The 26,181-nt window shown below is 40.5% G+C and overlaps 1 protein-coding gene and 1 pseudogene across 1 annotated transcript in view; both read left to right on the forward strand.

Moving 5' to 3' along the window:
* The window catches only part of LOC103234476 (major allergen I polypeptide chain 1-like), a 95,008-nt gene that overhangs the window by 57,285 nt on the left and 11,542 nt on the right, over nucleotides 1–26,181 (forward strand). The gene's annotated exons all lie outside the window — the stretch shown is intronic.
* On the forward strand, nucleotides 7,157–10,857 carry LOC140711875 (uncharacterized; annotated as a pseudogene).

The raw sequence follows: 26,181 nt of genomic DNA on the forward strand, positions 1-26,181 counted from the left end.
TATTGCCATTATCAGATACATATTATGAAGCAACTATGCCTACCATGTTAAAAAAATTTTTTTGAAAAATTGAAATTAAAGTGTCCTGGAGAGACAATTATGAATGGGCAATAGATTGGAATAAATTATTCAGAATGCAACACAGAGATTGAAGGATGGAAATTACAGAGAATTTAAGACACCTGGAGGATACAGAGTGGTAATACCTGCCTTATAATGAATTGGGGTTCTCAAGGGAGAGAAAGAATGGGCAAGAGGCAATACATGAGAGAGGAAGTGTTTGCTGAGCACCGAAGATGGCACGTCACAGATTCAGGTTATTCAGCAAATCCCAAGCAGGAAAGATTTTAAGAATTTCATAACCACAAACATTATGCCAAGCTCCAGAAAATACATTCAGTTACAATTTCAGTTGAAAGCTCAGGATTCTACGTGGAAAATAATCTTAATAACCTAGTCACTGCACTATCTCCTTAAAATCTCATTTTTTTCTATGTCTCCTGCATTTTAATACTAAAAAGGTCATCATTCCAAAAGAACATTAACCAAAAGACCTGCAGTTCTCAGAGAAGGCAATACTAAGGCCAACAGACATTTGAAAAGATTCTCAATCTCGTTAAGAATTAAACAATGCAACTTTAAGCCACATGAGTTATGATTTCACACCTAGTAAATTATCAAAATTTTAAAGTTTCACAAATCCAGTGTTGGCAGTAAGAGTTGGCAACCAAAATAACCATAAACTCTAGTGGGAGTGAAAATTGGTACAACTTTGGAAAACAATTCATCATTGTACAGTAAAGTCATAAATGGGAACATACTTTGCACAATCCAGTCTTTCCTTATTACATACTCTGAGCCTTGAGAGGAAGCCAGCTGATGCCACAATGTTTTTTAAAACTATGGCTGCTATAGGAACTCACCACCACATCCACAGGATACACCAAGGTAGAAGTGTCAGAGCCAGAGCGACTCCATCTTGAATGGGGCCTGGGTAAAACAAAGCTGAGACCTACTTCCCAGACAGTTAAGGCATTCTAAGTCACAGGATAACACTGGAGGTCCGCACAAGACACAGGTCATAAAAGTCTTGCTGGTTAAACAGGTTGCAGTAAAGAAGCTGGCCAAAACCCACCAAAATCAAGATAGCAAGGAGAGTGACCTTTGGTAGTTCTCACTGCTCATTATACGCTAATTATATGCATTAGCACGCTAAGAGACACTCCCACCAGGGCCACGGCAATTTACAAATGTCATGGTAAGGTTCAGAAGTTACCCTGTATGGTTTAAAAAGTGAGGAAGCCCTCAGCTCCGGGAAACTGCCACCTTTTTCCCAGAAAACTCGTGAATAAACCACCCCTTGTTTAGCATATCATCAAGAAATAACTACAAGTATCCTTAGTCCAACAGCCCAAGCTGCTGCTCTGCCAGTGAAGTACCCATTCTTTTGTCTTCACTTTCTTAATAAACTTGCTTTGCCTTTGCACTGTGGACGCCCACGGATTTTTCCTGCCTGAGATTTAAGAACCCTCTCTTGGAGTCTAGACTGGGACCCCTTTCTGGTAACGGAAGCACCACTTCACGATCATGCAGGCCAGTACTTCCCAAGTACTAAAAAGTCTATAGCCACACTATTTATAATTTTTAAAATGAGTGAAGTCAATTAACATTTAATTTAAATGTTAAAAAGAAAGTATGCCGGGCGCGGTGGCTCACGCCTGTAATCCCAGCACTCTGGGAGGCCGAGGCGGGCGGATCATGAGGTCAGGAGATTGAGACTATCCAGGCTAACACGGTGAAACCCCGTCTCTACTAAAAAATACAAAAAATTAGCCGGGCGTAGTGGCAGGCGCCTGTAGTCCCAGCCACTCGGGAGGCTGAGGCAGGAGAATGGCGTGAACCCGGGAGGCGGAGCTTGCAGTGAGCCGAGATCGTGCCACTGCACTCCAGCACTCCAGCCTGGGCGACAGAGCAAGACTCCGTCTCAAAAAAAAAAAAAAAAAAGAAAGTAAACAACCCAAATACACACAAACAGTAGACTGCTCTGGCTTGCATACAGAGAGGTCCATTGCCCTTTTGGGTGGGCCGGACAAGGTCAGGGCCTAAGAAGCACTTCCGGGGAGACGGGGCGACAGGCTCTGATGGCTGCAGGAGGAGTGACTCCTCCCAGGATGAGGGTCTCCATCCTCCGAGTGCTCACTCAAGTTCAGTATTTCCAAGTCCTCCCAGGGGACGTAACGCACGTCAGAACGGCCGTCATTAGTGTCACATATACGTGTCTGCATGCATTTCCAGGAAATGTCCTTCGCCGGCGAACTACAGTTGTGACAGTCGGGTCACAGGGCGTTTTGTGAGCTATCGTCTTGGGCAAATGAGTGCCAAAAACACAAAAAGACCTCAAAAGGTGGACAGTGTAGCAGCAGGGTTTGGGATGAGAGAAGCCCCTTTGCTAGCACCGGCGAGCACTTGCGCAGTACCAGCAAGGGCTGCCTACGTCCGGGAGGGAAACGTTTGTGTGAGCAAACGAATGACACGGAAGACCTTGGGGCGGCTGCAGAGTTTTCTGGAAAGTGTAATTTCTTAGTCTGGGCGCCACTGGGTGGCCCTCGGTTCCAAGGTGTATCATTCACCACAGGACTGTGTGCCCCAGGACACTTCGCGCGTGGTTCTAACTGGCCGGCCCTGGGACAACACCCCCAGGCAGTTTAGTTTCTTACCAAGCCAAGACCGGTTTGCCCGCTGCTGACCACGTCCGCGCCGCCGCAGAGACTCTTGGGAAGTGTGGTCTTCCGGTGCTTGCGGTTCGCTGCACCCGGCACTTTTGTCCCGCACGCGGAGGATTCTAGAAAATGTGGCTTGGCCTTTGGCGGTGCACTGGGTCAGTCTCGCGATAGCCTCAGGCCTGGCGGGGACTCCCAGGCTGAGGAACGATTCTGGGCAGTGTCGTTCCTGGAGGTCGGCGGCCGTTGCCCCCTCACCAGCTACGCGGTGCGTCCTGTCCGCAGAGATATGGGCTCGGGTCGCCTGCGGGGACGGTGAGGCCCCGCTGAGGACTCCGACCAGTGCGAGTCCCGGGGGCGGCGCCGGGGCTCAGGCCCTGTGTCTGCCCCGTGGTGTGATCCCAGCCGGAGCCTTGGCTTTTCCTAGCCTCGTGTCGTGCTGGGTAAACGCGGGGTGATGACGGCATCGACCTCTTGGCGCTGTTGCGAGAGCGAAGTGGGCGCGCGAGCAGACGCCAGCCACAGTTGTCTTTGGGTTATGTCGTCATGAAGCCGGTGCTTTGCAGTTGTGTAACCTTGAACAAATGGGTTCAGTATCTTGGAATTTTCAGTTTTGTCATCGTTTAAAAAAAAATCTGGAATAATGTGAATGCCCACCGTGCACAGTGGTCAAGCTTGAACGAGCTGATAAAGTTATTACTGTTATGAGTCTTTTATGTAAGAATAATTGATTTTCCTCGCAGGTGGCACCTGGTAAACGGTTAGCCCTTGCGGAGAAACACTCAGTTCCCAGGGAGAGATTGGCGCCCTGGAGAGTGATTACCAGTGTACCTTTCCATTATGGTGTGTCACAGGTGCCGCAACATAAGCCTGATTTTTCATAACTGCTTTTTCCTGCCCTTCTGTGCCCTCAGGACACTGCCCAGCTCTAAGATAAGAGCCTGGAAAGAGGACTCTGTTGGCTATTGGAAATTGCAGAGTAATGTCCCAAGTAAGTCGATGTGTCCCCAAATCTTCCTGAAACAACTTTATCAGTTTGCTTTGCGTCTCTTGCCTGTTCCCACCAAATCAAGTCCATTTAAGGGACTGGGTCTATGGTTCCTTTCACTATAAGAAGGTTGGAGCCCACCGGAGAGCTCCAAGGTATTGTCCTTCTCACCCAGTGTTCCTCTTTTCTACAGTTTTCTGCTAGAAGACGTTCTAATCTTGCCAACATTTTTAAACTGTAATTCACGATGCAAGTTTGGAATGTAAGGTTATTTGCTTTATGGTTGTCAAAACCGTACCATGTGGTCTCAAGTCAGGAGATGTTTGCAGTCATCCTTGATTCTTCCCTTTCACTCATTGCTCATATTCAGGTCCTCTAGTTGGATATAAACAATACACTGTATACAGAATCTGACCGTTCGTTACCCTATCACCACCACCACCACTACCACCACAGTCCAAACACCTGGATTATTGTGGTAGCCTCCTAGCTGGATTCCTTGCATCTGCCCTTAACCCTCATCAGTCTGTTCTCAGTACAGCAGTCACCGTGATTCTATCCTTACATAAATTTCTGTCATTCCTTAACTTAAAATTTTTCAATGTCTCTAACTCAGAGTCACTTCTCCAATAACCTCTTTGCACAATTAGGCCATTACCTCTCTGATCCCACCTTCCTTCTCTGCTTCCTCATTCCTGTGAGCTCCAGCCACTGTCACCAGTTGTTGTGCCATCCACGTGGAATATTCTTCCCCGACATACGCACAGGCTTGCATTCTTATCTTCTTCGTGTGTTTGCTCTGTGGTTACTTTCTCAGAAAAGCTTCCCTGAACGCCTATTTGCAATTACAGTCACCTTCCCTCGCCTAGCACTTCCACTCCTCCATCACTGCTTTGTTGTTTTCCATGGCATGTGTCACTCACTAGCTGATGTACTGTATGTTCAGTTTATGCACGTGCTCATTATCTGTTCCTGGTTGGAGGAATGTTTTTTCTTTTTTGTTGTCTATTATAGCTTCAGTGCCCAGAGTGGTACCTGGCACCAGATAGATGCTTAGTAAGTAATTGTGGAATGAATAAGATGAGTAATGAAGAACTGGTGGGGCAGAATCATAGCATGGAAGGTGAAGCTTGCATGGGAGGGGATGTGAGTAGCAGATGTACATGTTGAGTGAAGTATATTTTCTTGGAAAAATTAGATAATTAGAATTGGAAAACTGGCATATTGATACATGTCTGTTGTCCCAGGTACTCGGAAGGCTGATGAGGTGGGAAGATTGCTTGAGCTCAGGGGTGTGAGGCTGCAGTGAGCTATGATTATGTCACTGTACTCCAGTCTAGCAACAGAGCAAGACCTTGTCTCTTTAAAAAAAAAAAAAAAAAAAAGGAAAGACTAAAGTGAACTAATGCCAAAACCATTCATTGGTTCATCTTCTAAATGCTTATGAAGTACCTGTTAGGAGAAGTTGTACATGGATTTTGGTGTGCACTGACACACAGAACTTCATGATCTAGTGCAGTATTGTATAAGAGAACTTTATGCAGTGGTAGAAGTGCTCTGCATGTATACTGGTCAGTACGGTAGCCACCAGCCCTGTATGACTATTGAGTAATTAAACTGTAGCTTAAGCAACTGAGGAACTGAATTTTAAATTTTATTTATTTTATTTTTACATTTTAATTAATTTAAATGTAGGTAGCCAAATTGACTCATGGCTCCTGTATTGAGGATTGCAGCACTGTAGAAAAGTAAGAAAGCATAAGCAATTTAAATAAGTGCTAGTACTCTTTAACTCTCGGAGCTAACAAATTACCACAGTGGATCAGTCTGTTTCACAAATCGAAGACAGTAATAATGCTGTATTAAATGGATGTATTTTTTGCACATATTATAATTTGACTAGCCAATAAGCTATTATTGAATATTTAAACTTCTAAAGTTTTACTATTTTAAATAATACTCTCGCCTGTAGAGAAATAAAACTCTCACCTCTAGAGAAAGCCCCACTGGGGACAGTTACAAACATGACACATTTAGAAGCACCTTTCATTCAAAGTCAACTCTTTCCGAACCACAAAAAAATTCTGCTGAAGGGAATTCACACAAATATGATATATTAAATGAAATAAATACTACTGAGAGGCATTTCTAAGCACATCTGTGAGCATTTCCTTAGAATATTTTCTTGGAAATGTACCCTTTTATTTTTTTCCCCTTAGTTTCAGGTCCTAGTTAAGGACTGTCTGTGGCAGGGGTGCCCAACCTTTTTGGCACCAGGGATCAGTTTCATGGAAGATAATTTTTCCGCAGGAGTGGGAGTTGGTGGTTTGGGCATAAGCTGTTCCACCTCAGATCCTCAGACATTAGTTAGATTCTCATAAGGGGCGTGCAGCCCCAATCCCTTGCATGCGCAGTTCACAGTAGGGATTGGGCTCCTATGACTTCTTATAGTTTTGGAGCCTGGGAAGTCCAAGATCAAGGGGAAGGTGTCTGGCAAGGGCTGTGTTGCTGTGCCCTTTTATGGCGGATGGGCAAAGAGAAGAGAGAGAGGTAAAAGGGGCCCCGGACTAATTTTTTAAATAAGGAACCCACTCCCACGATGATGACATTAATCCATTGATGAGGACAGAGCCCTCAAGGCCTAATCGTCTCCTAAAGATCTCACCTCTCAATACTGTTTGAACAGTGATTAAGTTCAATACATGCTTTTTGGGAGACACAATCAAACCGTAAATTTCTGTAGGAACATTTCAAACCAGCAACTCTCACCTCTAGAGAAAGCCCCACTGGGGACAGTTACAAATACGACACATTTAGAAGCACCTTTCATTCAAAGGCTACTCTTTCTGAACCACAAAAAAATTCTGCTGAAGGGAATTCACACAAATATGATATATTAAAGAAGAATTTACCAAAATGTATATTAATGTCTATCAGTCTTTAAAGATCTTTTTTCTGAACCCATTTTTTGTGAGCCTTAGTGGATCATCCTGAGTATCTTGTTTGAGAGACAATCGCTTTAGCCTCATTTTTTAATTACTTACCTAGTACTTAAACTATAAAAGATATAACCAAATACTTGACTCTATGCTGTCTAATGTTAAATGTTGATTTTTAAAAATTCATGTAATTCTATAACTTTTAACAAAAAATTCTACTGAAGCAAAGCTCTCATATTTGTCTCTCACCCTTATTGTATAATAATCCTAAGCACATAACTGTCCCCCTTATTACGTAAGAATTCCATCTACATAACTGTCCTATTATTACTTAACTAAGATCACATTCCCAATTTTTGTCACAACTCCTGAATCTTGTTCCATTTCTTCCACAAGCAGGCTAATTTTACCCCTTCATCAGTGACAGAAGAGGCCTGGGCTATGGCCGAGCCTAAATATATTTGCTATTTCAGGTGACATTTAGTGATGTGGCTATAGACTTCTCTCATGAAGAGTGGGGATGACTCCATTCTGCTCAGAGGGACTTATACAAGGATGTGATGGTCCAGAATTATGAGAACCTGGTCTCTGTAGGTAAGGATATCACCCCTTCCACTCCAATAGGGGACACCTTTCTTTTGCCACTCTGAATTGCTGGAGAGCCTCCTAAGTAAGTGACTGAATTTCCGTACCATGTTCCCAAGGAAATGTGCAGCTCTGTTGTGCCCTGCCTGAAGCTTATCTTTCCATTTCAGTGAACACCCTTCATCCCTTCTTGTGGTCCCTCTTGTGATGGCCTCTCATAATAGAGGACCACAGCTTAAACAATTCTATATTCTTCCTGTAAGCAGGCCTTTCCATAACTAAGCCATATGTGATCACATTGCTGGAGGATGGGAGAGAGCCCTGGATGGTGGAGAAAAAACTGTCAAAAGGCATGATTCCATGTGAGTCATGGTGAACGAGACAAAGGAAGATTTTGTTAAAGATGTTTATAGTGAGTGTGGAGGCATTTTAGGAATACCATCTTCAAATATCTCAAATATAAATTAAAAATATAAAACAAAATATTTAGCTTGGATTTTCAAAATCATTGTTCCTCTATCCCAAATTATTATCTGTATCACTCGTATCATCTAATCAAGTTTAGAGGTTTTTGCCATCATAATAATTCAAATTGTTACTCTATTCATGACAAAGTAAGGCAAATTATTCTTTCTTAAATCTACATAAGGAAAAACATACTGATACTTTTAGCTAAGAAAAGCTGTCAATTAGAGGGAAAATCACTTTTCTAAAGCTGAGCTTTGTAGATGAAATATGAACATATTAGAGGAAGTAAGGAACATATAAAATATGTTCCTAGGAATAATATTTTCTAATGTCTAATAAGTGATATGATTCACAGTTTCTTCATAACCTCAGAAGGCCTAAATGTTTATCAGCTATAAAGAGCACTTAGATTATTTTGTTTTTACTGCAGCTGTTTAATGTAGTAGTATCAATTCTGTATTTTAAGTGTGTTAATCTGGCAGCAAATTGAGATTAATGGAAGGTTGGAGAAAAAGGCTATGAGACAAAATGCAGTCTTTCACATGTGAATATGGGCACAAAGAGATGACTTGGAATCCAGAATGCCTTCCACATTTTATTTCTGATAGTTTCCTTTTTTTCACACACTGTTTTCTCTATTATGTATATTTTACCCATTTCTGTTATCACTCCTCCTTCTTCTGTGAACTTTGTATTCTCTGCTCCATTTGAGCATTGTTCAGAAATCATTGAAATATTTGAGTTGTCTGAACTATGTGTTTTCTGGGGGCTTCATTTCTTATCCATTTCTCCTAATTCCACCATAGAAGTGTCTTTTCAAGAAGTAAAAAAAAGAAAAAGCAGTGCTGTGCTTTCTTGATGTATTTCAGATTGGGAATCAAGATGGGAAAACAAGGAATTATCAACAAAGAAGGATATTTATGAGGAAGATTCACTCCAAACAGTAACAATAGAAAATGTTTTAAAACAAAATTATGAATTTTCAAATTCTAATAACAATTTGCAATATATAGAGAAGTTGGAAGGGAAGCATGAAATTTATGTAGAACATTTCAGACAGCAACTCTCACCTCTATAGAAGGCCCCACTGTGGACAGTTATAAATACGACACATTTAGAAACACCTTTCATTCAAAGTCTACTCTTTCTGAACCACAAAAAAATTTTGCTGAAGGGAATTCACACAAATATGATATATTAAAGAAGAATTTACCCAAAAAGTCAATTATAAAAAATGAGAGACTCAATGATGGAAAGAAACTTTTGAATTCTAATGAAAGTGGAGCAGCCTTTAACCAGAGCAAATCTCCTCACCAGACTTGTAATAGAAAATCTATACATGCAATGAATGTGGGAAAGCCTTTGGCAAACAGTCAATCCTTAATTGCCATTGGAGAATTCATACAGGAGAGAAGCCCTATGAATGTCGTGAATGTGGGAAGACTTTTAGCCATGGCTCATCCCTTACACGGCATCAGATAAGTCATAGTGGAGAGAAACCTTACAAATGCATTGAATGTGGGAAGGCCTTTAGCCATGGCTCATCACTTACTAACCATCAGAGCACTCACACTGGAGAGAAACCATATGAATGTATGAACTGTGGAAAGTCTTTTAGTTGTGTGTCCCTTCTCGTTCAACATCTAAGAATTCATACGCAAGAAAAATGCTATGAGTAAAAAAAAAAAAAAAAAGAAAAAAAAACACTATGAGTGTCGTATACGTGGAAAGGCCTTCATTCATAGGTCATCTCTCATTCACCATCAGAAAAGCCTTATGAATATAGAGAATGTGGGAAAGCTTTCTGCTGTAGCTCACACCTCACTCAACATCAAATAATTCACACTATGGAGAAACAATATGAATGCAATAAATGTCTCAAAGTCTTTAGTAGCCTGTCATTTCTTGTTCAACATCAGAGTATTCACACTGAAGAAAATCCCTTTGAAGTTTAGAAATGCGGGAAATCCTTCAACCAGCTTGAATCTCTGAATATGCATTTGAGAAATCACATTAGATTGAAACCCTACGAATGCAGTATATGTGGGAAAGCCTTCAGTCATAGGTCATCCCTGCTTCAACATCACAGAATTCATACTGGAGAGAAAACTAAATGTGGGAAAACCTTCAGCTGTAGTTCAAACCTTACTGTACGTCAGAGAATTCACACTGGAGAAAAGCCATATAAATGTAATGAGTGTGGGAGAGCTTTTAGCAAAGGCTGAAATCTTACTGCCCATCAAAGTACATAATGGAGAGAAACCCAGTAGTGTGGTAAGTGTGGAAAAGCCTCTAGGCCATATGAATCACTATACATGTGAGAAATATTACAGAAGAGAATGTGTATGAAGCAGTGTTTAGCATGATAAACTTCGTTCATAGATCCTCATTTAACATCAGAAAAATTTATACTAGGGAAAAGTCTTATGAATGTAGGGAATATGGGAAGACTTTCAGCAATGATGTAGACATTTTTATTTATCAGAGTTTATACTGTAGAGAAATCATATGAAGACCATAAATGTGGGAAAGCCTTTGTCAGTATTAATCCTTTAATTGACATAAGTGTACTCATACTAGGATAAAACCCTGTACATGTAGCAAATATGGGAAAGACTATAGGCAGTAAGAATCTCCAACAAACTCCTACAGGAGAGACACTATGAATGTAGAAAATTTAAAAATTGAGGGAAGACTTCAGTTCCAAGTGCATCGCTTATTTTACAAAGAACTCAAACTGGAGAGAAATCTCATTTCCAAGTGCATCGCTTATTTTACAAAGAACTCAAACTGGAGAGAAATCTCATTTAAGAGATGTAGCAAAGTGTTCACTAGGAGTGTTTATCTTGCTACCTATCAGAAGATTAATGGTAGAACAACCTGAAAGATTTAGGAATCACTTGTAAATCTTTGCAGTGATACTATTTGTAAACAGGATTCTACAGGAGAACAAATAAACATAATTATGCATTTCTTAGAGCAGTAGCTTGTAGTTTTGAGTTCTACTTAGAAATTATTTTTAGCTAGTGTGCATGTGAAGATATTTAGTCACCCAAAGGAGCCAGTAAATGTTATAATGTTAAAAATTAAAGCTGCAAAAGAAATAAAATGGTGTGAATAAAGGTTTTGGTGTTTAATAAAATCATTGTGTATATCATGAACGCTTTCTCTGTGACTATTACTGGTAAAAAACCTTCGCTAAGATTAGCTTTAGTATAGCCTTTAGTGGGAGACAAGCAAACCTACAGAAAAATGCCTGCTCTTTATACTAAGAATAGCAGTATTTTGGTGAGGATTATTCAGAGTCCATTTCCAGTGGGCTTAATACATTTCAAGAAAATTTACTGAGCATCACTCATGTATATTACACAATGATGGGATATAGGAATCTGGTCGTTCTGAGCTTTGGTGGTATGTCAGAATCGTTAGGAGGGCTTGTTAAAGCACAGATTGCTAAGTCTCAATTCTAGTTTCTGTATGAGTTGATTTGAATTTGCATTTTTCACACGTTCTTAGGTGACACTAACACTGTTTTGTCCAGAAAGCACATTTTGATAACCATTGTAATAATTAACAAATGTGGTCTTTTTCTCACAGAGACATTATCTGACAAGAGAAATGGATAGCAAATAAACTTGAAATAATCGTTTACAAGTGCTATGAGAACATAACCAAGAAACAACATACTATAAGAGATCAGAGCAGGCTTAGCGAGATGTGATTTTTGAAATGAATCCTAAATGATGAACACTAATTATGTAATGAGTACTACTCATGTAGCTGTGTGCATCCCTGCACGTGCCTGTGCATGTGTGTATGTGGTGTGCTGCGTGTTATTCTAGGTAAAGTAGTCAAGTTCTGTCATGCTTGCTGCAGCTGGACTCCATGTTCCCATGTCTAGTTTCAGATTCTGTGGCTTTGAGGTAGTACTGTTGGCAGCATCATTGGTTTCAGCAACTGTCATTTCTCCATCTCTGGGTCATAATTATGGGAGTTTACCTTGAAATCACTAGTCCAGAAGTGTCTTCATTGCTTTTACAGCCCACCTACCAATTTCAGAAGCACTAATTTACAGCAATATATGTCTTGAAATAGTTAAGAGAGTTTTTGTTCTCTGCACTGAACCCTGACAGGTAATTATGGTTTGTAAGGAGGGAGGATGGCTTCAGATATTCTAACTTCTAGATAAGAATTGGAACAGTCTCACTGGCCCTGTGATTAGAATCCTATCTTGTGATGAGAAAGGTAATGCAGATCAATTTGATTTGGAGTGTATGGACGCTGATGCAAGGGAAGGGCTGTGATATGGATTATGCGTCAGATTTTGTTCACTATGGCAGGTGAGAATCATAAGATATGTTATTATTTTAAAAAGGAACATTATGTTATACATACAAGAATTCTGGAGTGAAATGAGTGATAAGGTTTCTGACTGTCAACAAAATGTATCTCCTCTGATACATGTACTACCTTAACTGAAAGCTAAAAGCATAGAGGCATATTCCAATAGCACTTTGGAATAGAGACAGTAGGTTTGGAATGGGGTGGTAAATTTTTACTAATCTGCAGGGATTTTATCTTTCATTTGATTTAATTTTAATAATGAAATTCATATTGAAATTCTATGAAACATTGCGAGATCTTAGATTTAAGGAAGGGCCAGGTGCAATGGGACATATCTGTAATCCCAGAGCTTTGGGAGGCTGGGGCAGGAGGATTGCTTGAAGCCAGGAGTTCGAGACCAGCCTGGGCAACATAGGAAGATTCAGTCTCTAAAAATATATATATTTTTAATTACCCAGGGGTAGGCATACGCCTGCAGTCCTAGCTATTCAGAAGGCTGAGTGGGGAGGGATTGCTTGAGTACAGGAGTTTAAGGTCACAGTGAGCCATCATCACACCACTGCTTTCCAGCCTGGCAGCAGAACAACACTCTGATTCCAAAGTAAATATAATTAAGGAAGTATGACGTAGTATCAAACAGTTGTAATTATGGATAGTCTACCTACCACATATATACTTATGGGATAATGACAGTAGCTTTCTTTTCTCTCGTTCTCTGTCCTTCCTCTGCTCTCCCAAGGAACTGGTACCACAAAGATGAAGTAGTCCTATAATGCCCAGATTTTATTTGTTTCCACTACATATAGTTTTATGCCACCATGTCATTTTGTTATGAGAGGATTCGTCGAAATTCCTGTGTTTTGTCATTTAAAAAGCATGAGCATACACGTGATAATGCTTTACATTTCTTGATTTAAAGTGCCTTCACAATAACAGAATTAGGAAAAAGGCGGCCTTTTTTTTTTTTTTTTTTTTTTGAGACGGAGTTTCACTCTTGTTGCCCAAGCTGGAGTGCAATGGCACGATCTCGGCTCACTGCAATCTCCGCCTCTTGGGTTCAAGCAATTCTCCTGCCTCAGCTTCCCGAGTAATTGGGATTACAGGCATGTGCCACCACACCCAGCTAATTTTTTGTATTTTTAGTAGAGACAGGGTTTCACCATGTTGGCCAGGCTGGTCTCAAACTCCTGACCTCAGATGATCTGCCCGCTTCGGCCTCCCAAAGTGCTGGAATTACAGGCGTGAGCCACCACACCCAGCCAGAAGGCCATATTTTTAAATAAAGAAGCTTTTAAGAGCAATAAGAGACCATTACTTTGTTATGACAGAAGATTGGGCTGATGTCATAATGATGTTATGATGTCACTGACATCATATTTTTCCTCATTCATACCTATTAACCATTTCTTTAGCATCCACTGGAGTGCACTGGCGCGATCTCGGCTCACTGCAAGCTCCGACTGCCGGGTTCACGCCATTCCACGTCTTCTCTTGATTTGCGAGGCCATCAGCAACTCCTGCGATTGCCTCAGTTCCTGGTACCAAATTTAAATGGACTTTTGATGCTTTGAAAATTTGTTCTTGTAATTTGGAAATGTCTAAAGTGAGATTATCTTCTCTTCCCCGTAGATGGCGTCTAACCATGTCCCAGTGATGTTCAGACTCATTATAAACTCGGGGTGTAATACAAAAATCTGACGTATTCCAGTCACACTGTAACTGGAAATGATGTTCTAAGCTCATGAGCCTATCTCCCATCCAAATGACAGTTTGTCTAAGATCATTAATTTGATTTGCCAATTTTTGATCAATACCAGATTGTGAATTCCACAATCTTGTAGAATTCTTTTGCCAATCGTTAACAAAGTTTACCGTCTGAACAGAAGAGTGCAATGCAACTCCCGCCACAGCGGCCATAGCTGCGACTGCAATTAATCCCATAATCACTGCAATTAAAGTAAAAATGAATCTTTTGGAACTATTTAAAATGACTTTTAATACCTCAGTCAAAATATGGACAGACAGCGAGGCCTCCCACGGTCAGTCCATGGACCCAGGGATCCACACGTCTTCTCTTGCTCTCACTAGCAGAATACGGTGCTGCCAATTAAAAGTCAAATCAATGCAAGTAAACAATCTGCAATAGTCACACGTTATAGTTTGGGAGTCTGGTTTAATAACTATATTTCCTACAACTAGCATGTAAGAGGGCTTTACACAACTTTGTAAAGGAACTGTAAGACTGGAATTTAGGTCAATAGTATAAAATGGCTTACGATCTCTTGTTTCTATAGTTCGATTTCCAGACCAAATTCTAATGCGGTATGAGGCTACAGTAAGCCTCCATAATTCTGGATGTTCAGGACCAGAAACAGGACTTATTATTTTTGGTCTTGGAGTAGAGATTCCTTTTTCTCCCCATTCCTAAAGGTAGAAAGACTGTAATTTTTTGTGCTTACGTTTATCTAAACTTTCTGTTAAGTCACTATCAACAGCTGGACTCACTTGTGCACTGGGACACGGTTGAGTTTGTCCTGTGCAATTGTGGTGGAATTGACCTCAAGGTGTTCAATCTATAATAGTTCTGAATTCATTGTGTTGTAATATCACCGCACTATCGGCCACACATTCTTCCCAAACTACAACTTCTGTGTCTTTTGATCCTTTGGGAATTTCCTTGGGTCAAGGTTTCCCTTTAGGCCTAAATTTTAATGATCTTTGGTAAGAAAAGTCCTGTAAATAATTTACCTGTGGCCTGAGTGACATTCCACTTACCATGTGATAAGTAAATCTACTGCTGGTATTGACAGTAGGTACTTCTACCAACCAATTTTGGATAGCAGGCATTAAACATCCTGGTGCTCTCCCTAGGCAAGTAGGAGGATAACTATACCCAGTGGAAATATTTATCATCATTCCTTCTTCCCCAGGTTTGGCAGGGCAATGATCATCTGTGGGGATGGGTATCCATACGCTATTATTAACATATATTTCAATAGGATTATCCATCCATGTGACTGCCCGAATTAAGGGCAGGAAAGGCACATAGGCCCGGTAGGTATAATTCGCTGCAGCTGCTCCTGCAGGCATGGGGAGACTTACCACCATTGATACAATCATCAAAGCTGCAAGCAGCATGTTCTTTGGAGTTTGTGTCACCTTTGTGTTCTCTAGGCTTTTTTCAGCTAACTGTGTCAGCTTCTTTAACTGTGCCCAAGTTGGCTGTTCTGCCTTCTTGGTGGATGGCAACTTCATCTGTTCTTCTGACATCACCTTTTTGTTCATCTTGTGAGTCGATGCTGCTCGATTGCAGTGTTTCCGTCTCTGTGCAGGCGCTTTTCTTTGCACCTCTGATGGGTTCATTGTAGAACTTCAAATGTTTAGTGGGTATCCAAACAGGAAGCTGATTTTCTCCTGGTGAAACACAAGTAAAACCTCTCCCCCACGTTACCACCTTCCCTATTTCCCATGTCTTATTTTTGTTGTCTTTCCACCAAATCAGTTTTCCTTCATGTGGGCTGTTCTTTTTACTAGTAAGATGTTGTTCTGCAGAAGTAGTAATCTGATTTCTATAAACGTTTAAAAACTTTTAAGTATAGAGTGCTAGATTAAGTTGCATCTAAGGAGTGGTACACTCCTTACTGTCTCCCCCTTCTTTTTGTTTAACTAACTGAGTTCTGAGTGTTCTATTAGTCCTTTTAACTATGGCCTGTCCTTGGGAATTATAGGGAATTCTTGTTGTATGCATAATTTTCCACTGATTTAAGAATTTTTGGATAACTTTACTACAGTATCCTGGTCCATCGTCAGTTTTAATTTCTTCTGAAACTCCATTACAGCAAAACAAGATAATACATGTTTTTTAACATGGGAAGTACTTTTCCACACAATTTTATTGTTGGTAATCTTGTCCGACCAATTAATGTAGCTATTTGATCCAAGTACAATGTAAAAGTCTTAATTGTACTGTGAGGAAGGAATGACCACTCCACAAGATCAGTATTTTGAACAACGATGCCTGTTGGAGAATGTACAGTAGCAAAAATCAAAAGTTGGAGTGGGGCTAAGGGATCTATTATATTTATTTGAGCGACTGAATTTTTTCTTCTACTAATTTAATTTCTTTAGTTGCCTCTGGGGTTAATATTCTTTTACTATTTAAGTCTGAATCTCCTTTTAAGATAGAGAACAAATTGGACATGGCATAAGTAGGAATGCCTAGAGTTGGCCGAATCCAATTAATATCTCCTAGCAGTTTTTGAAAGTCATTTAATGTTTTTATTATGTCTTTTCTTATTTCTATTTTTTGTGGCTTAATTTTTCTATTTTCTATCTGCATCCTTAAATAATGAAAAGGAGCAGAGGTCTGAATCTTATTAGAAGCTATTGCCAGTCCTGCATTGGCAACCTCTGCTTGCAGAAATATGTAATGGTCAATTAATTTGTCTCTCATTTCTGCAGCACATAAAATATAATCAATATAATGAATGATATAACAGTATGAAAATTTGTCTTTAACTGGTTGAAGAGCTTGACCTAGGAAAGTCTGACAAATAGTTGGGACTATTAAGCATTCCTTGAAGTAACACTTTCCACTGAAACCTAGTGGCTGGTTCTTACGGCTGGTATAGTAAAGGCAAATTTTTCACAATCCTGCTCCGTCAGAGGAGTGGTAAAAAAGCAATCCTTCAGATAAATTATAATTAAAGGACAGTCTTGTGGGATCATGGCCGGAGAGGGCAACCTGGGTTGGAGAGGTCCTAGGGGTTGAATTATGGCATTCACAGCCCTTAAATCAGTTAACATACACCATCTGCTGGATTTTTTCTGAATTACAAACACAGGAGAATTTCAAGGTGAGAATGAAGGCTCGATATGTCCTTTTTCTAATTGTTCCTTTGCTAATAAATGCAAAACCTCCAGTTTTTGTTTTGGTAGCAGCCACTGATTTAAATATACTGGTTTTTCTGTTTTCTAAGTTAATGGAATGGTTTTAGGAGGCTCTACAGTGGCCACCCCTAAAAAGGATACCTTGTTCCTTTTCTTTCTTGATTTTCCTCAGTCTCAATTGGGACTTTAATGCCATTTTCATTTTTTCCTAGTCCCTTTCCTGGTATATGTCCTATTTTAGTCATGATTTTTTGACTCATGGGGGCTGTATAATGGAGCAGGCATAGAGATTTCTGCACCTCATTATTGTAATAAATCTCGACCTTACAGATTAACAGGACTTGAAGTAATCATTGGTTGAACAGTACTTCCTTGATTATCTGGCCTTAAACAATGTAAAATCATAGTACTTTGATACACTTCTGAGGCAGTGCCTATGCCGACAAGTCCTGTAACAGCCTTTTGTTTAGGTCAATTTTTGGCCACTGATTTAAAGCAGTGATAGAGACATCTGCTCCAGTGTCTACTAACCTTTCAAATTGTTTTCCTTGAATAATGGCCTTATACACAGGTCTGCTCTCGAGAACTGACTTGCCTAATATGTAGCCTTTCCTGCTGGATCAGTGCTTCCAAACCTTTCTGTTCTTTTTATTTCACTGTTTCCAACCTTAATATAAGGCAGGAGTAATAATTGAGCAATCCTGTCTCCTGGACTGGCCCTCCAAGGAATTGAGGAGCTAATAACCAATTGAATTTTGCCTTTGTAGTCTGAATCAACCACACCAGTATGAATTTGAACTCTTTTTAGAATTAGACTCGATCTTCCTAAGATTAGTCCTACAGTCCCCTCAGGCAATGGGCCATATATCCCTGTGGGGAATTTTTTGTGGGGGCTCCTCTGGAAGCAGAGAGACTGCTTGTATAGTACATAAATCTACTGCTGCACTGCCGCTTGTGGTGGGGGACAATTGCTGTATTGTGGTAACTGGCTCATTCCTTGAGGCACTTGTGACAGTGGGGGTTGTTGTCCTTGAAAACCTTGAGGAACAAAGGGCTGAACTGGGAATGCCTCAGTTTGTTGTAGGGCCTGAGGCTGGCCCCTCTTCTCATTTCCTGACAATGGTTGCCCATTTTTATCAAATTTAGAATGACCTTGATTAGCCCAATGTTTTTCTTTTTTACATCTTGGACATAGGTCAGGTGGTTCTTTATCTGTTATTGTAGTAGCTTGAATAGTTATATTTTGTTTATTTGAAGCTGGGCAATTCCCTTTTAGATGACCAATTTGTCCACAATTATATTTTCCTCTAAATGTTCTAACTTGTCCTCCTAAAGCAACTCCTGTGATTGCTTGAGCCATAAGCATGGCTTTATGCATGGCTCCTCCAATTCAATTCCATCACAGGCTTTTACGTAGTCTGAGATTACATCTGACCCTGCCAGGACCTTACCTTTTAATGGCTTAATGACTGATTGACACTCAGTATTGGCGTTTTTGTATGCCATCAACTCCACTATGACCTTACTGGCATTCTTATCGGCAATTGACTTTTGAGCAGCATCTTGGAGCCTTGCCACAAAATCAGGGTAGGGCTCTTTAGAGCCTTGTCTTATTGTATTGAATGAGGGGCAGGCAGTTCCTGTGCCCTGGATTTTTTCCCCAGGCTCTAAGGCAGATAGCTCTAACTTGCTCAATTGCCTCAATTTTCATTATTGTTTGTTGATTAGTAGTGCTCCAATTTTGACCTGTTCCTAATAGCTGATCTGCATCTATGTTATCTGGAGGATTCACAGCCCTATTTTTTCGGGCCTGTTCTTGGGCCCCATCAGTCCACCAAGTCTTAACTTGTAAAAATTGAGAGGGTGAGAGTAATGATTTGACCAGAATCTCCTAATCATAAGGAATGAGTCTATGTCCATGAGCAATGGAATCTAATAATGTTCTCATATAAGGGGAGTTGGGTCCATACTGTTTTACTCCCTCTTTCATATCTTTTAGCATTTTTATAGAAGAGGACTCATATCTGGCCTCAGCTAGGGGAGGTGCTCCCTCTGGGGCCCCTTCTCCAGGTGGTATCAGCTCTAATATTACTGGGAATTGCCACACCTCAATATCTCCTCGTTTCCTTGCCTTATCAATAATTTTATGTAATGCACTACCTTGTCCACTAGGTGGTGGTGTACAATTAAGTCTCATAGTAGGCGGCTGAGGATATAGACCCCAGCCTTATGGTGCTGGAAACATTCCTGGCTGTCCATACTGATTTTCTAGGGGCGGCTGATACTGAAGTTCGGCTGGTGGCCAGTACTGATAGGCTACTGGCGATTGGCTCTTATTTTCTACTGGCTGATATTGTGGATACGGTATTTGGATTGGCATTGCTGTGACAGAGACTCTATCTTTTTCTATTTGATTTTTTTGGGGGGTTTGTACTTGTCTAACCTGCATTTGAGGTTGTAATGTTTCAGGCATCTTAGCTGCTGGAAGAGGAGTTGGCCATTGTGGTCTAGACTCTGATGGCCCTGCTAATTCTGGACCTTTTTCTTCTAATTTTAATGTTTCAGGATATATTACCTCCTGTAATTGATTATGGTCAACATTTTGCGTTGACTGAGCTATTACTGGCTCTGCTACATATTTACAATGTGAACTTTCCGTTCCTTTCTGGGATTCTATCCCTGCCTCTTCTTCATAATCTATTACACAGCTTTCAGGGACATCAGACTGAAATGCTATCTTCTCCTGTTTGAAACAGTTCTAAAGCTACTTTAATAATGACCCAATCATTCCATACTGTAAGTGAGATGATTTTACCCTCTCTATTTGCTTGTTTTAATTCTTTGCCAATTTTTTCCCAATCTTTTAGATCTAAAGTTCCCTGTTCTAGAAACCATGGGCAGAACTGTTCTACTGTTTGAAATAGCATAATTAGATTTTTTGTAGAGACTCTACCTCCCCCTCTTTTTAAAAGGATTTTAATAGAGCTGATATAAGAGGCATATTTACTTTTAGTCTGTCCCATTGTTACCCTAAGTTCTTCTGAGTGCACAAGCTTACCGCAAGGCTGACTGTAGACATACTCGGGAATATCTCGTCAACTTGTCCTCAATGACCACGCTCGAGCGTACCTTCACCTTAGAGAAAAGCCCCACATTGGGCGCCAGATGAAGGGGTGGCCTGCCCCTCCACACCTGTGGATGTTTCTCATCAGGTGGGATGAGAGACATGAGAAAAGAAAGAGACACAGAGACAAAGTATAGAGAAAGAAAAGTGGGCCCAGGGGACCGGCGCTCAGCATATGGAGGACCCGCGCCAGCACTGGTCCCTGAGTTCCCTCAGTATTTATTGATCATTCTCTCTACCATCTTGGAGAGGGGGATGTGGCAGAACAATAGGGTAATAGTGGGGAGAGGGTCAGCAGGAAAACATGTGAACAAAGATCTCTGTGTCACAAATAAGTTTAAGGAAAGGTGCTGTGCCTTGATGTGCACGTATACAAACATCTCGGTGCATTAAAGAGCAGTATTGCTGCTAGCATGTCTCACCTCCAGCCCTAAGGCAGTTTTCTCCTATCTCAGTAAATAGAACATATGAGTGGTTTTCTCCTATCTCAGTAAATAGAACATACAACTGGGTTTTACACTGAGACATTCCATTGCCCAGGGACAAGCAGGAGACAGATGCCTTCCTCTTATCTCAACTGCAAAGAGACATTCCTCTTTCACTAATCCTCCTCAGCACAGACCCTTTACAGGTGTCGGATTGGGGGCCAGTCAGGTCTTTCCCTTCCCATGAGGCCATATCTCAGGCTATCACATGGAGAGAAACCTTGTGATACCTGGCTTTCCTAGGCAGAGGTCCCTGCAGCTTTCCACAGTGTATTGTGTCCCTGGGTACTTGAGATTAGAGAATGGTGATGACTTTTAACAAGCATACTGCCTTCAAGCACTTTTTTAACAAAGCACATCCTGCATAGCCCTAAAATCCATTAAACCTTGAGTCAACACAGCACATGTTTCCGCGAGCACAGGGTTGGGGCTAGGATTACAGATTAACAGCATCTCAAGGCAGAAGAATTTCTCTTAGTACAGAACAAAATGGAGTCTCTTATGTCTACTTCTTTCTACATAGACACAGTAACAGTCTGATCTCTCTTTTCCCCACAGAATGGAGGGTACTAAGAAGTTATAGTTCATACTTCCCCACCACATACCACTGATTTCCAGAAAGAGGAATTTTCTCTTGTCTAGGACCCTGGACTGACAGTGACCCTAACAACAGGAAGAGAAGGCCTGCAGAACCCCAGGATGCCACGATCCTCCATGTCAGTGTGCCACAGCTGTGTGGTTGAGAGTCCAAGAATATGAGACTGGGGATACTTAACACACTTGTGCTAGAAGGGAGACAACTGTATAAGTAGTTCAGACTCAGCTGAACTCTTTCCCTACAAAGGTGTCTAGATGGGTCCCATCCTTCTTACTGGCCTTCTTAGCTTGGTCCCAAAGAGTCACCTGCTCCTCCTGGGTGGTGTGAGCAGACAGGACATGTGACAAATGAAAGTGCACCCTAGCAGTGCCAAAAGTCCAACCCAAGACAATGCAGGCTGCAGGGAACACTCCTGTCCTGGGCTGTCATTTGGGCCTATGAAGCACATCCTTCTGGGTAATGTAGCTCTTCATATTCTCTGAGGCAGTGGCGAATTAGCACCCAGAAAGGTACTAGGAAGGAGCATCAAAAGACTCTTATGATCACATCTTAAAGGTGAGTACCCAGTTTTTCATATTTTACTGTCTGCAACAGATCACATAAATGTTTAGAGATATATTATTTCAGATGCTATGAAAGTCTACAAAACCAAATATGTAGAATGTGATGTCAGGGAAAATGATCAAGTAGGAAGTGTCATGAATCTGTCACTGTACCTGAACAACTATTCTGGCAGCTCTCTGAAGTGACTATTTTGGAACTTCAGAGTTTATTTGAATGCTTGTAATTTCCAGCTTGTCTAATACATTACAATTGTGTTGATTGCAACCATCAGAGTGGTGTTGGCTACCCATTCCTCACTCCCAGCTCCATGAAGCAGCTTTGGGGATGGGAATGTGATTCTGGTGCAGATTTCTGCAGCCAGGGTGGGCAATAAGTACTTTATCCCACAGATACTAAGGTTCTGTGTTCTGACTGTGGACTGGTGCTTCTGATCTTGTGGGCTTGTAGGTTAGTCATCATTGTTTCAACCCACCGGATGAAGTGACTTTCAGGAGATTTTAAAGACTTGCAACTATTTTTTTTATTATTCAAAATCAACTACATATATGCAAGAATTCAGAAATCCACCTCACATGCCCAAGGAAAGATACAAGCACTGCAAAGACCTTATTCAGCTTTTGCTTTAGGCTGATCTCTGGCACATAGTTATCTCATAATAATACAAACAAAGGCAAAAATGCAGCAAATCCAGGGGAAGTGGGGAAATATGATTTCCAGAGATATCACCTTGTAATATTCAAATGTCCAGTCTTCAACAACAACAAAAACCTGAAGGCATGCCAAAAAACAGAAAAGTATGACCCAATTAAAGGAACAAAATGAATTGACAGAAAACATACTTGAGGCAGCCCAGATGTCAGACTCACTATAAAAAGACAACAGTCTTAAAGGTGATTTAAAAGTGAAATAAATACATGAACAAAGGAAAAAGATGTATGAGCAAACTGAGGATAGAAATAATGAAACTTTTTATAAGAATGAAAAATCTGGATCAAAAATTACATAACAGAAATAAAGAATATTATTACAGTAGAGGGATTCAAAAGATAAGCAATTAGAGGAGAGATTCAGCAAACTTAAAAATACAAAAAATATAATTTTTCAACATAAAAAAGAGTGAACAGAGCTTAATGGTACTGTAGCACAACATCAATTTGGGAATCCTTGAAGGAGAAAAGAGAGAAAGGGGAGGAGAAAATATTTGAAGACATAGTGGCTGAAAAATCTCCAAATTTGATGAAAGACATGAATTTGCAAATCCAGCAAGCAGAATGAACTCTTAAGTAGGAGAATTGCAAAGAGACCCACAGTGAGATACAAAATCAAATGTCAAAAGCCAAAGACAGATAATCTTGAAAATAGCAAAAGAGAAGCAACTCCTATCATACAAGGGATCCCCAAGACTATCAACCAGGGTCTCATCAGAAATCTTGGAAGCCAGAAGGAAGCTGGTCAATAAACATAAAGTGCTGAAGAAAAAAAGCTGTCAATAGAGAGTTTATATTCAGCAAAACGCTCTTGAAAAATTAGGGAGAAATTAACATATTCCCAGATAAACAAAAGCTGAGGGAGTTGATTATCACTAGACCTGCCCTGAAAAAAAATGCTAAAGGAAGTCTATCAGGTTGAAATTAAAAGAAGCCAGACTATAACTCAAAGCCATATAGAGAAGTAAAGATCTCTAGTAAAGGTAAATACATGGTAAACTATAAAATGTAATACTATGATAATTTTGGTTTGTAACTCCACTTTTTAAATCTTCTACAGGATTGAAAAGACAAATGCATAAAAACAGCTAACCTGTTATTGGGAACACAATGTATAAAGATCTAATCTGTGACATCAATAATGGGAAGTGGGGGGGTAGACTTGCAGAGTCAGAAGGACTGGTCTCTACCTCACCTAATTCAGATCTCAGGCAGCAAGAAGCATCAAGTACTACTTGGGAGAGCTGCAAGGACACTAAGACCTGTAGACACATGGAGTAAAGAGTACAGGTGGAGATATGTATACACTGTCTAAGTCCCCAAGACAACCCAGGGTGAGATTCTTTGGAAAAATAAGACATTTAAAAGCAGCTGTGTATACAGAGGGATTGAAAAAAAACCACACACAGACCCAGCCAAGATGTATGCTCAGAAAATACCCAAGAACCTTAAGCTTTTTCCTCATACTGATCCCAAGGCACAGAACATTCCCAGCTAATTATTAAAGGACTTTCCTGAAACAGACCTAGTATGCAAAGACTGAGAGATGTGGCTGTTTTTTTTCAAATGCCCAATTTTCACTTAAACAATCACAAGGCAATCAAAGAAACAGAAAAAACATGGTCCATTCAAAGGAAGAATACAAAGTGGCAGAAATTATCCCTGAAGACAGGCATTGGGTTTACTGGACAAAGATAACTGTGTTAAATATGCTCAGATATTAAAGTAACTGTTAAATAGGGTCAGATACATAAAGGAAACACAAAGAACTAAACAATATCAAGGAAATGATTTAAAACAAAATGAGAATATCTACAAAAAGATATAGATACTATAGAAAGGAACCAAACAGATATTGTGAAGCTGAAAAATATATTTATTAGTCAATATGAAAAAATAAGTAGAGGAGTTCAACAGCAGACTTCAGCAGCCAACTTGAAGATAAGACATTTTAAATGATCAGATCTCAGCAACAGAAAGTAAAAAGAATGAAGAATAGTGAATAAAACCTAAGGAACTTATGGGAAACCATCAGTGGACCAATATATGTATTATGGGAGTCCCAGGAAAATAGAGAGAGAAGGTAGTAGAATTACTTTAAGAAATGTTGACTGAAAACTTCCCAAATTTGAGGAAACACATAATGCATATATTCGATACATTTAGTGAACTCCAGTAAGATAAACCCACTGAGACACATAATAGTGAAATGCCGAATGACAGAGAGACTCTTGAAAGCAGTAAAAGAAAAGTAACACATCACCTGTAAAGGATCCTCAATAAGATCATCAAGTCATTTCTCAGCAGAAACCCTGCACTCCAGAAGGTAGTGGTATGATATATTTGAAGTGATGTAAGGAAAAAACTGTTAAAACCAAAGGGCAACATAGCCTAATGATGTCATCCAGAAAAGGCCAGGTCCTAGGGTACAAAGCAGGCTGTGAAAAGAAGATGACTAGCTCTGTTGAAATAAATAGAAATCACCACTACATCCCCCAGTTCATAATGAGCTAGTATCCCGACACCAAAATCCAACCACTCAAAGACATAGACAAAATGTTCCATGCAAGATACTAGCAAAGTGAATGAAATTACATATAAAGAATACTATATGCTCCAGCCTGGCCAACATGGTGAAACCCCATCTCTACTAAAAATACAAAAATTAGCCAGGTATGGTGGTGGGCGCCTGTAATCCCAGCTACTCTGGAGGCTGAGGCAGGAGAATCACTTGAACCCGGGAGGCAGAGGTTGCAGTAAGCTGAGACCACGCCATTGCACTCCAAACTGGGTGACAGAGCAAGACTCCACCTCAAAAAAAAAAAAAAAAAAAAAAAAAAAAAAAAAAAGAGAAAAGAATACTATACGCTGATTAAGGAGAATTTAAACCAGAAATGCAAGGTAGGTTTCAAATTAGAAAATCATTTGATGCCCAGCACTTTGGGAGGCCGAGGTCGGTGGATCAGGAAGTCAGGAGATCCAGACCATCCTGGCTAACACTGTGAAACCCCGTCTCTACTAAAAATACAAAAAAATTAACCAGGCGTGGTGGCGGGCGCCTGTAGTCCCAGCTACTCGGGAGACTGAGGCAGAAGAATGGCGTGAACCCGGCAGGCGGAGCTTGCAGTGAGCCGAGATGGCGCCACTGCACTCCAGCCTGGGAGACAGAGTGAGACTCCGTCTCGGGAAAAAAAAAAGAAAGAAAGAAAATCATTTGATGTAATTTAACACATTCACAGAACTGAGGGAAAATTTGCATGCACATTTCATTAAATGCAAGTGAGATGTGTTATAAAATTCATCCTTTCTGGATTTAAAAAACTATTTTACACAGAGGGCAGTGGCTCATACCTATAATCCCAGCACTTTGGGAGGCTCGGTGGGCAGATCACTTGAGCCAGAAGTTTGAGACTACGTTGGGCAACATGGAGAAACCCTGTCTCTACAAAAATTACAATTAGCCAGGTGTGGTGGCACCTACCTGTAGTCCCAGCTACTCGGGACGCTAAGGTGGGAGGATCATTTAAGCCCTGGAGGTTGAGGCTGCAGTGAGCCAAGACCACACCACTGCACTCTAGCCCGGGTGGCAAAGCAAGACCCTGTCTCAAAAAAATTTTTTTAATTCTCTAAAAAATAGAAATAGAATAATATATCTTTAATCTAACAAAGACCATCTACGAAAAAGTCTTACATTAAACTTTCTATTTAATGGTGAAATATCAAAAGCTATCCTTTTGAATCTGGATGAAGGGTATCCAGAAATACTTGT

The sequence above is a fragment of the Chlorocebus sabaeus genome, chromosome 6 (genome assembly GCF_047675955.1).
Source record: "Chlorocebus sabaeus isolate Y175 chromosome 6, mChlSab1.0.hap1, whole genome shotgun sequence".
NCBI lineage: Eukaryota > Metazoa > Chordata > Mammalia > Primates > Cercopithecidae > Chlorocebus > Chlorocebus sabaeus.